At 39.1% G+C, this 12,834-nt stretch overlaps 1 non-coding gene across 1 annotated transcript; it reads right to left on the reverse strand.

The window, feature by feature from the left end:
- Positions 1–10,753: 10,753 nt before the first annotated feature.
- On the reverse strand, positions 10,754–10,856 carry LOC116592123. The gene has a single exon (XR_004286315.1). It is a non-coding gene; the product is annotated as a U6 spliceosomal RNA (small nuclear RNA).
- Positions 10,857–12,834: the final 1,978 nt, after the last annotated feature.

Raw genomic sequence — 12,834 nt, forward strand, 5'->3', positions numbered from 1 at the left:
GTATTTCTCCTTTTTCATTTCTGAATTTGTTTGAGTCCTCTCTGTCTCTCTCTCTTTTTTTAAATTTTAATGAGTCTGGCTAAGGTTTATCAATTTTGTTGTACTTTTCAAGAACTAGCTCCTGGTTTCACTGATCTGTTCTTTTTTAATCTCTATTTTGTTTAATTCTGCTTTATAATTTCCTTCCTTCTGCTGGTTTTGGGTTTTGTTTGTTGTTTTTCTAGCTCCTTTCACTGTAAGGTTAATTTTTTATGTGAAATTTTTGTTTCTATTCTTTTCTTTTTTAAAGATTTTTATTTATTTATTTGAGAGAGAGTATATATGAGTGGGGGATAGGAGGAGGGGCAAAGGGAGAGGAAGAAACAGATCTTCCTGCTGAGCAGGGAAGCCCAGTGTGGGGCTTGATCCCAGGACCCTGGGATCATGACCTGAGCTGGCAGATGCTTAACTGACACAGACACCCATGAGCCCCAGTTTTTCTTGCTTCTTGAAGTAGGCCTATATTGCTATAAACTTTCCTCTTAGAACAGCTTTTGCTGCATCCCAAAGATTTTGGACTTCTGTGTTTTCATTTTTCTTGTCATATACATTTTTTCATTTCCTCTTTGATTTCTTGGTTGACTCATTCATGTTTTATTTTTATTTATTTTTTTTTAAGGATTTTATTTATTTATTTTACAGAGAGAAATCACAAGTAGATGGAGAGGCAGGCAGAGAGAGAGAGAGAGAGAAGCAGGCTCCCTGCTGAGCAGAGAGCCCAATGCGGGGCTCGATCCCAGGACCCTGAGACCATGACCTGAGCCGAAGGCAGCAGCTTAACCCACTGAGCCACCCAGGCGCCCCTCATTCATGTTTTAGTATCATGTTATTTAACCTCCTTGTATTTGTATTCTTTCCAGATTTTTTCTTGTAATATCATAGTCTTGTAATCAGAAAAGATGCATGGTATGACTTTGATTTTTTTGAATTCGTTGAGACTTGTTTTGTGGCTAGACATTCTGGAGAATGTTCCATGTGCACTTGGAAGGAATGTGTGTTCTGGTGTTTTAGGATCAAATGTTCTGAATATATCTGTTAGATCCATCTGGTCCAATGTGTCATTCTAAACCACCATTTCCTTGTTAATTTTCTATTTGGATGATCTATCCATTGATGTAAGCAGGGTGTTAAAGTCCCCTATTGTATTATTACTAATTACTTCTTTTTTGTTATTAGATACTTTATGTATTTGGTGTGCCCATGTTGAATATATAAATATTTATAATTGTTATATCTTCTTGTTGGATTATTCCCTTTATGATTATATAGGGTCCTTTTTTTTATCTCTCATTATAGTCTTTATTTTAAAGTCTATTTTGTGTGATATAGGGGTGCCTGGATGGCTCGGTTGGTTAGGCTGTTGCTTTTGACTCAGGTCGTGATCCCAGGGTCCTGAGATAGAGTCCTATATCAGGCTCCTTTCTCACTGGGGAGTCTGCTTCTTCCTCTCCGTCTGCCTGCCACTCTGCCTACTTGTGCTCTCTCCCTCTGTGTCAAATAAATTAAAAAAAAAATTTTAAAGTCTATTTTGTGTGATATAAGTACTCCTACCCTGGCTTTCTTTCCACTTCCTTTTGCGTGCTAAATGCTTTTCCATCCCTTCACTTTCAATCTGCATGTGTCTTTGGGTCCAAAATGGTCCCTTGTAGGAAGCATACAGATAGGTCTTGCTTTTTTATCCATTCCATCACCCTATTTTTTTTTAAAGATTTTATTTATTTATCTGACAGACAGAGATCGCAAGTAGGCACAGAGGCAGGCAGAGAGAGAGGAAGGGAGGCAGGTTCCCTGCTGAGCAGAGAGCCCATGTGGGGCTGGATCCCAGGACCCTGGGATCATGACCTGAGCCCAGAGGCTTTAACTCACTTAGCAACACAGGTGCCCCACCCTATGTCTTTTGATGGGAATATTTAGGCCATTTTCATTCAAAATAATTACTGATGGTATGTACTTGCTTTATAGTTGTTTTTGTAGTTCTGTGTTTCTTCTTTTTTTTTAAATTTATTTTTTATTTATTTTCAGCATACCAGTATTCATTATTTTTGCACAACACCCAATGCTCCATGCAATCCATGCCCTCTATAATACCCACCACCTGGTACCCCGACCTCCCACCCCTTGCTCCTTCAAAACCCTCAGGTTGTTTTTCAGAGTCCATAGTCTCTCATGTTTCACCTCCCCTGCCAATTTCCCCCAACTCCCTTCTCCTCTCTAATTCCCCGTGTCCTCCATGCTATTTGTTATGCTCCACAAATAAGTGAAACCATAGGATAATTGACTCTCTCTGCTTGACTTATTTCACTCAGCATAATCTCTTCCACTCCTGTCCATGTTGCTACAAAAGTTGGGTATTCGTCCTTTCTGATGGAGGCATAATACTCCATAGTGTATGTGGACCACATCTTCCTTATCCATTTGTCCGTTGAAGGGCATCTTGGTTCTTTCCACAGTTTGGCGACCATGGCCATTGCTGCTATAAACATTGGGGTACAGATGGTCCTTCTTTTCACTACATCTGTATCTTTGGGGAAAATACCCAGTAGTGTGATTGCAGGGTCATAGGGAAGGTCTATTTTTAATTTCTTGAGGAATCTCCACACTGTTTTCCAAAGAGGCTGCACCAACTTGCATTCCCACCAACAGTGTAAGAGGGTTCCCCTTTCTCCACATCCCCTCCAACACATGTTGTTTCCTGTCTTGCTAATTTTGGTCATTCTAACTGGTGTAAGGTGGTATCTCAATGTGGTTTTAATTTGAATCTCCCTGAAGGGCTAGTGATGATGAACATTTTTTCATGTGTCTGATAGCCATTTGTATGTCTTCACTGGAGAAGTGTCTGTTCATATCTTCTGCCCATTTTTGATATGATTGTGTGTTTTGTGTGTGTTGAGTTTGAGGAGTTCTTTATAGATCCTGGATATCAACCTTTTGTCTGTACTGTCATTTGCAAATATCTTCTCCAATTCCGTGGGTTGCCTCTTCGTTTTCTTGACTGTTTCCTTTGCTGTGCAGAAGCTTTTGATTTTGATGAAGTCCCCAAAGTTTATTTTCGCTTTTGTTTCCTTTGCCTTTGGAGACATATCTTGAAAGAAGTTGCTGTGGCTGATATCAAAGAGATTACTGCCTATGTTCTCCTCTAGGATTCTGATGGATTCTTGTCTCACGTTGAGGTCTTTTATCCATTTTGAGTTTATCTTTGTGTACGGTGTAAGAGAATGGTCGAGTTTCATTCTTCTACATAGCTACCCAGTTTTCCCAGCACCATTTATTGAAGAGACTGTCTTTTTTCCACTGTATATTTTTTCCCGTTTTGTTGCAGATTATTTGCCCATAGAGTTGAGGGTCCATATTTGGGCTCTCTACTCCATTCCACTGGTCTCTGTGTCTGTTTTTATGCCAGTACCATGCTGTCTTGGTGATCACAGCTTTGTAGTAAAGCTTGAAATCAGGTAGTGTGATGTCCCCAGTTTTATTTTTGTTTTTCAACATTTTCTTAGTGATTCGGGGTCTCCTCTGATTCCATACAAATTTTAGGATTATTTGCTCCAGTTCTTTGAAAAATACCGGTGGAATTTTGATCAGAATGGCATTAAAAGTATAGATTGCTCTAGGCAGTATAGACATTTTAACAATGTTTATTCTGATCCAAGGGCATGGAATGGTCTTCCATCTTTTTGTGCCTTCTTCAATTTCTTTCATGAGTGTTCTGTAGTTCCTCAAATACAGATCCTTTACCTCTTTGGCTAGGTTTATTCCCAGGTATCTTATGGTTCTTGGTGCTATAGTAAATGGAATCTATTCTCTAATTTCCCTTTCTGTATTTTCATTGTTAGTGTTTAAGAAAGCCACTATTGACTTTGTATTCCAGGCATTATTTCTTTAAATAAATTTCTGTTCCCTTTTCTCTCTCTTCACCTAGGATCCCTACAATGTGAATATTATTATGCTTGATGGTATCTCTCTGTTGATAGCATCTATTTTTGTTTATTATTTTTTCTCTCTCCTGTTCAGCTTGATTGCTGTCCATAACTCTGTTCTCCAGGTTGCTGATCTGCTCTTTTGCTTCTTTTAGCCTCCTACTTACTCTCTCTAGTATATTTTTTAAATGGAAAATAGTTACAATTTTTAATATGTTAAATTTAAGGAAAGAGCCAAAATTTGGAAGCAATATCAGATAAGTTATATTTTGGAAAACAATATCTTGTAAATTGCAAGGGTAAAGAAAGGAGTAGAAAAAATTATTATTCATAGACAATACAGTTGTGTAATAGAATCTTAATGTATTTTTTTATTTTATTTATTGTATTCTTCATCTCTGCTTGGTTCTTTTTTTTATGTTTTCTATCTCTTTGTTGAGGATCTTACTGAGGTCCCCCATTATTCTCAAGTCCAGTAGCTATCTTTATGGCCATTATTTTAAATTCTCTATCAGGTACTTTACTTATCCTCATTTCATTTAGTTCTCTTGCTGTATTTTTGTCCTTTTCTTTCATTTGGGTCATATTTCTTTTTCTCCTCATTTTGTCTAACTCTTGGTGTCTGTTTCTATGTGTTAGGAAATTCAGCTCATCTCCTGCTCTTGAAGGTAGTTGTCTTATGAAGAAGAGGTCCTGTAGTGCTCTACAGTGCAATGTCCCCTGTTCATCAGAACCTGGTACTTCAGGGATGTCTCCTATGAGTGTTGTGTGTGTTGTGTATGCCCTATTGTTGTGGCTAAGCCATGTTAGCCTTCAGTCCACTTATCTGAAATGCTCTCTTTGTTTGCTGTGGACAGAGTTTGGTTCCTGTGTTGTCAGCAGGCCAGTTTGCCAGTTTGCAGCTTCCTTTGAGTTGAGCCAGACCAGGTGTTTGTCAGAGATGCAGGAGGACCAATTGTTATTTATTTATTTTAAGAAGATTTTATTTACTTATTGGAGAGAGAGAGAGTGAGTGAGTGAGAGAGAGAGCACAAGCAGGGAGGGAGGGAGAGGTAGAAGCAGACTCCCCTGTTGAGCAGGGAGCCCGACTTGGGGCTCGATCCCAGGACCCTGAGATCATGAACGGAGCTGAAGGCAGACATTCAACTGACTGAGACACCCAGGTGCCCCATGGAGCACCAAATTGTTGGGCATTCTTCCTGTGTTGTCCCCGGACAAGCTTTCATTGGTGGGTGGGGGCTGTAGTCAGACCCGATGTCTACCACTATCTCACTGCTGGAACCATAGTTAGACTGGTATGTGTAGTTATCTTCTTTTCTTCCCAGGGCCAGGGTCACTTTGGGATGGTGCTGGCCTCTGTCATCGCTGTTTGCACACTGCCAGGGTGTGGTACCACTTTGGATGGCTTCTAGCCAAGAGCTTATCAGAGGAGGTGCATCCACAGGCGAGTGGAGAGGCAGGGCAAGTTGTGTTTTTTGTTGTGTTTTTTGTTGTGTGTGTGTGTGTTTTTTTTTTAATGGCAGCACATTGGGGTGAGGCCCTCATATATTCATTTAGTCACCAGTCAGTTAACAAACATTTGCGTGTCTACTATATGTGAAGCACAAGAGCTAGGAAAGGGTACAAGGGGGGAGAGACCTAGACTGAGCAGCTAAAATTCTATACTGGAAGTTATGGCATGCACACAAATTATGACCTTAGGGAATAGAAGGTGTTAGGAATGTCTGGAGGGTGAAGAAGAGATTAAAGTCAGTATGTAATTGACTCACAATGGAATTGGTAATTATTTGGGGCACCTGGGAGGTTCAGCCTGTTAAGTATCTGCCTTTGACTCAAGTCATGATCCCAGGGTCCTGGGATTGAACCCCAGGTTGGGCTCCCTGCTCAGCAAGGGAGTCTGCTTCTCCCTCTCCCTGCCTGCTTGTACTCTCTTTCTGTCAAGTAAATAAATGAAATCTTTAAAACAAATTGGTAATTATTTAGAATACTTATTTCCTGTGAAAAGGCCAGGAATTGTGGGTCAGTGGGTGAAGGTAGCCTGGGTAAACTTACTTAGACTTAGCTCAGATCTCATTGTTTCATTTCATAAACTAGATGAAGATTCATGGGTTGTCCCAATTTCTTATGGCTTTTGGTTGTTGGTTGGCGTCCTTCAGAAGTCATTAGTTTCCAACAGCTACTGATGACTTCCTGTACTTCCTTCTCAAAAGTAACTTCCTTTCTGGTGGATGATTTCACCATGGGTATCCAATTCAGGGAAGCCCCTAAAGTGTAGAAATTGGGGACAGACTAGGGTTTTTACATAGACACTGACTTCGTGTGTTTGAAGACTCTGTCCCAGCCTACTCCAGTGATACATATTTCCACATGAACTGCCAAAGAATTGGATTAAAACCTTTCTCTTGGCCTCATTCTTAATAGCATTTGTCTAGACTTCTCCTGCAGTCTCACCACAAAATAACACAAATATTGACAAACATAATAGAAAAGACAGCAATTACCCTGCCACGAACTCCTCCCTGCCTTAGGTTGTCACCACAGCAGAGAAAGCCTATTTTATGGGAGACCAACCACTGCTACAATTCCTAAAGTAAAGTTTATTTGCACAGAAAAATAAAGGCAACTTTTTATTTGTCACCCTGCTGAGAAGAAATATGATTCCTGTCCTCTTCCTTCATATTAGCCTTCTTTTTTTCTGTACATTTTCATCCCCTGGTATCTGATCATTTTATAGAAAGGGGGATTTCTGCTTTTGACCTTACCTCTTGCTGTTGTAACATTCCAATTTTCAAATGGTCAGTCACCATTTGCCATTTTGTTTTTTTTTTTTTTTTTTTTTTTTTTTTAAGGGAGCATGTTCTGAAGCTTGAGCATACGAGACTTTGGGCCATTTTTTAAAAAATGCTTGCTAGGTTTCCCATGTGATAGTGACTCCTCAGGAAAGCTATTCTTTCATGCAGCGGCAGCACCAGCATTGATCAGTGGGAAAGTTCAAGGCGGCAACTCATCAAGCATGGCTTCAATACCAGATTCCAGACAAGGTCTGCAATAAATAAGAGCAGTAACAAAGAATCATATTTCCTTCTTGCACGGAAAATCAGCAATGGCATAGTTCTAAATTTCAGGGTGCAGGCTTGGTGTCTTCTCCCTGCACTGCAATTTGAAAGCAGGATGGCTTTCTTCTCTAAGTTACATCAACATGCATTTTAGCTGTCCTTTCCTTAGAAACTGCGCCATAATGTAATTTTGAATTTTGCAGGTTGATTGGGGATTTTTCAGTGTGGGCATTGATTATCGTTTGGGTTGTCCAAATAGAACCTATATTGTCAAACATGTTTTGATTTTCTCACATTTGTTTTAATTGACTCATCTCCCTTTCCCATTTAACTTCTCTTCCTCCAATAATGTCAAGTTTTCCATGTGATTGTACAAAAAGAACAATCTTGTGCTCTAAATAGGTAGGGAAAATTTTTTTCTTCAAATGGCAGTGTGATAAAAAAATATACACCCTATGAGTCCCTCACGGATTATTGCTATTGATTTCTTTTCTTGAAACGTGGAAATGTTACCAGATGGGGTGTTAGAAGTAGGTGTGTGGGTGCAAATGCAGTTTATTGCTTGTTGACTAAAAATCAGTGAAAACCTTCACCATTTGTGTGCTTGTGTTATATATAAGGCGGATTTTAATCCTAAACTAGTCCTTATATAAAGCTTCTTGCAATTCAATAAGCAACATTTTTAGGATAAATTTATATTTGAAAAAGATAAATTTTATGGCAAACTCAAAAAACATAAAGGTTTCAAGGATTTGTTTTCTCTGGTTTATTGAAACACTGTCCTTCTTGTTTTAAGTTAATTTGATCAATGAAATTTTCTTATCACAGCCAGATTTCTATTGTGTTTGTTTTCGTCTCTATACCCTCCCCACGCTGCTTCTTTGAGCTTCTTAAGGTCTCCTGCTCAGGGAAGTGTGAATCGAATTGCTGTGCCTTTCTGGAAGCTAGGTGCCTGTGCAGCACTCGGACACTGAGCCCGACCCTCAGGGACCCACCCATTAGGAAAAAAAAGGCTGACCTTCTGTCACTTTCCTTCTCCTCCCTTTTAATGATTCTTTCTCTATCCTTTTGAGAAGATCTTTCCAGCCCTTTGACCCCTGTTAGAAGAGGAAGGCTTAAACAGCTAAAAGTACTCTTGGTCTCAAGGCTTGCCAAAGAAAGCTCAAGAGGCCTTTTAGGAAATGCCAGAAGACAAGGGCCTCAGTTTTCAGCGCATTCAGAAGGCAGATCCCACCCCGACACCATTTCCCTCCTCATTTATTTTGTAGAAGCAACCCTGCCTCCTACCCTCACTTGTCAGTGCCACCGGAACCAACACATTCAGAGAGCGGCTGACTTTTAATGATAGCCGTTGCACTGTACGAAAGCTATTGTGCAGTTTGAAAAAGAGCACAGGAAATGTGTGTCTGAGGTGGGTCACTGGGCTGCTACTCCATGGGCTCTGGGTCCAGCCCTAGTTTTCACGGAATAACACCACTGCTGGGTAGGTTGCTGCCCTATCCCCAAATGGTGAGATACTGAGTCCAGGATTTTTGAAGGGAGAACAATTGTGGGTCCCCAGGGCCTGCTTGTGCTTTGTGATGTGACTCTGAGTCATACAACTGAAATGGCAGCTAACACTGAATAATGTGGTGTTTTCAAGTGGTGAGCATTATTCCATATAATATGCTATGATACATATATTCACATATTTAATTTACACTATAACGCTGAAGGTAGGAACCATAAAACTGAGGAAAAGAGAAGACAAGTGCACCATAAGTGCACCTTACCATAAAGACCTTTGTATTGCAAGTTCAGCTCCGCCACTTAATAGCTCTTTGACTTGGGCAAATTGCTGAACATTTCTGAGCCTCAATGTTCTCATCTATAAAATGGGGATTATTAATTCAACTTTCAGGATTATCATGGGAATTTAATGGGAATGCAGTAAAGTCCTGGGCTTTCCCCCTTTCTGCTCTTTTATTGTACCCCGGACTCTTTTCCAGGTGCCCATGATTCAGAGGTATTGATAGAGAACAGCAAAATCCTTGTGAATTTTAGGCACTATGTCCAAAGAAAGGGGTGATTCTCAAAGAGTTGTTTACTTTCCTTCTTCCAGGGGAAGTTATACACAATATTTTATCTGTGTCACAGAAAAGAATCCAAACCCAGCAGCATCAGGGTCAGTCAATTACAGTTGAATTGGGAGTGGCTAAAAGGATTAGGCATTTGACCCTGTATTATAAAGATATTTGGTGCCATTTCTACTGCAGGAAAGGAGGAATAAAAGTAGTATTTAAAGGTTCATGTTCTCACTCCAGTTAACCAAGTGACCCCTTCTCCTGTTGTCTTTACTTTATTTTCAGTATGCACATCTGTGTATGCGTGTGTCACTGTACAGGATACGCTCATATGCTCATGTACATCGGCAAATGCGCATATCCCTGTACAGGGTACACTCACATGCTTTCTGTAGTCATGGTATATTTGAAAGTAAAAGGATCTAAAAGGCTTAAAAGTATTTTCTCTGATTACAAAAGGAATGAATATTGATTTTATAGGTATATGTACTTTATATAAATGAATGTATGTTTTGTATAAACATAAAAATATAAAGAATATACTAATTTCCTCACTCAACATGCAGAGATAACCATTTTATTTTATTATTGTTTTTTATTTTTGAAGATTTTATTTATTTGAGAGAGAGAGGGAGAGCATGAGTGGGGGCAGGGTTGACAGAAGGAGAAGCAGACTCCCTGCTAGCAGGGAAGTGAGTGGGGCTCAACCCCAAGACCCTGGGTTCATGACCTGAGCTGAAGGCAAATGTTTAACCAACTGAGCTATTCAGGCACCCCAGAGATAACCATTTTATTTATTTATTTGACAGAGAACACAAGTAGGCAGAGAGGCAGGCAGAGAGAGAGAGAGAGAGAGAGAGAGAGAGAGAGAAGCAGGCTCTGCACTGAGCAGAGAGCCTGATGCGGGGCTCGATCCCAGGACCTTGGGATCATGACCTGGGCTGAAGGCAGAGGCTTTAACCCGCTGAGCCACCCAGGTGCCCCGAGATAACCATTTTATAACATTTTTTGGGGACTCCAAATTTTTTCTGTGTATACATACACACACAGCCTTGTGGTAGCTTATAGACTCTCTTTTTATTTATTTATTTTTTTAAAGTAGTCTCTGTGCACAACCTAGGGCCCAACTCATGACCCTGAGATCAAGAGTCATATGATCTACCAATTGAGTGAGCCAGGTACCCCTAGTTTTTCTTTTAATATTATATTTTGAACATTTCTCTTTATCATTAATGTATTGGTTACTCATTGATGATAAAACCACCACAAAACCTAATGGCAAAAAAACACATGATTTTGGCATTGACGAGGCTCAGCTAAATAGTTCTTATGCAGGATATTTCATGTAGTTGTACAGGAGGTGGCTTGGGCTAATTATCTGAAGTTTCTTACTCACATTTTTGGTACTGAGCTGGAGAGACCCAAACAGCTGGAGGCTGGAACAACTGGTTTCTTGGGCATTTCTCCCAGTCTTTAATATGGTCTTTTCTGCATGGTGGCTTCAGGGTAGTCATGCTTCCTACATGGTAGCTCAGGGCTCCACAAGTAAATGTCCATAAAGAAAGGCCAGGCTGAAACTAACTCACCTTGAAATCTTTTTTTCTTAAATTTTAATTCCAGTATAGTTAACGTACAGTGTAATATTAGTTTTAGGTATACATTATAGTGATCCAACAATAAAAATATGGAACACTTCAAGAATTTGTGTGCCATCCTTGTGCAGGGGCCATTCTCATCTTCTCTGTATCATTCTAATTTTAGTATATGTGCTGCTAAAGCAAACATTAAGTCACCTTTTATGACTCAGTTTTGGAATTCACACAGCCTTCCTTCTGCCACATGCTTGTCACTAAGGCAGTCCAAAAGTCTACCCTAAAGCCCACAGAAGCTCTTCCCTTGAGACACAGAACTCTTGAATGACTTGTTAGTTTCTTATTGGTGATGTCACAAATTTAAAACAACAGAAATTTATTATCTTACAATTTAGAGGACAGAATTCTGAAATGAGTTTCCCTGGGCCAGAATTGAGGTGTCCTATCAGGCTCTAGAGGACAATCCATTTCCTTGCCTTTCTCGCTTTGGGAGGCTGCCTGCCCTTCTTGACTTCTGACTCCTCTGTCTTTAAGGCCAGCATTGTAGCATCTTCAAATCTCTCCCTGGCTGTGACCCTCTGTGCTCATCATTACTCTTTTTTTTTTTTTTTTGACTCTGATCCTCCCGCCTCCCTTTTATAAGGATCTTTGTGATTACATTGGGCCCACCTGTATAATCAGAATAATCTTCCCATCTCAAGGTCCTTACCTTAATCACATCTGCAAAATTCCTTTTACCATGTAAAGTAAGATATACTCAAAAGTAAAGGGATTGGGATGTTCACATCTTTGGGGGACCTTTATTCAGCTTTTCATATTGGGAAATGATAAGGGTCTGGAAGAGCATATGCAACCAGAAATATTTTTGCAGTAATTTTTGGAAAATATGATCTTTTACAGTTAATTTAAGTGGTTGCATAGTATTTTACTGTATGACTGTAACTATTTACTAAGTCTTTCTTTACTGTTAAGCATTTGGGGTGTTTCTAATATTAAAAAAAATCCTAGAAAGAACAAACATCACTATGAATAAACATTTGTGTAAATCTCTGATGATTTTTTGGGATAAATAGCTAAGGATGAAATTGCTATATAAAAATAAGAATATATCTAAACTGCCAAACTGCCCTCCAGAAAGGGGTCACCAGTTTTCTAGCAGCATTATAAAAAAGAGTTTATTTTCTGCATTCTCTTATCATTGAGTATAATGATTTAAAAAAATGGGAAACAAACTGAGGGTTTTGGAGGGGAGGAGAGTAGGGAGTTGGGTGAGGCTGATGGTGGGTATTAAGGAGGGCACGTATTGCGTGGAGCACTGAGTGTGGTGCATAAACAATGAATTTTGGAACACTGAAAAGCGATAAAATGAAAAAAAGAAAAAATCTTTTTTACAAATTTATAGGCAGAAAATGTCATCTTGCTTTCATATGTATTTTCTTGAATTTTTTTCGTATGATTATTCATGATTTCTTATTTTCTTTTTTGTCCATCGGCTCTTCATGATTTCATTTATTTATGTATACAGAATGGTTATATTTTTCTTATTGATTTTTAGGAACTCTTTATATATAAGATACATCAAAAGTTTTTCATCATTTGAGGCAAATGGTAGTATATGTCTTTTTCTTTGTTGTTTCTTTTCCTTTGTTGTTCCTTTCTTTTTATGATTAAATATTCTTCCTTACCTACATCAGGTAAATATTCACCCATGTTTTGTTCTTGTTACTTTATGATTTATTTTTATAATTCTGACTGCTAAAGTGGTGTATTTGCATATATATTATATATGTGTTATTTTATCCTAACAGTTTAAAGAAGTGGATAGGGAAAGAGAGGAGCATAAGCAGCTGATTTAGTTTTATTAGAAAGAAATTGTAGCCTATTTACTGTCTATCTGATTCAGTCAGTTCCCAGTTATATATGGTAAATTGGAGCTAGGAAGAACAAGGGTAAAATATGCATCCACTGATAATCCCCCAATCACATTTCATGACATGCCTGTGCTCAGAAACACTGTAATGGCATTACATTTTGAGGGCATAGTACTTTAGGTATCTCTTCATCGTCACATCACAGAGATCAGTGATCCTGTGGTCTATTTGGGTGACCTTGTTTCTATGACAGAAAACAAAAAAAAAATCCTCTCATATGATATGCAAATAAGCTG

The sequence above is a fragment of the Mustela erminea genome, chromosome 5 (genome assembly GCF_009829155.1).
Source record: "Mustela erminea isolate mMusErm1 chromosome 5, mMusErm1.Pri, whole genome shotgun sequence".
NCBI lineage: Eukaryota > Metazoa > Chordata > Mammalia > Carnivora > Mustelidae > Mustela > Mustela erminea.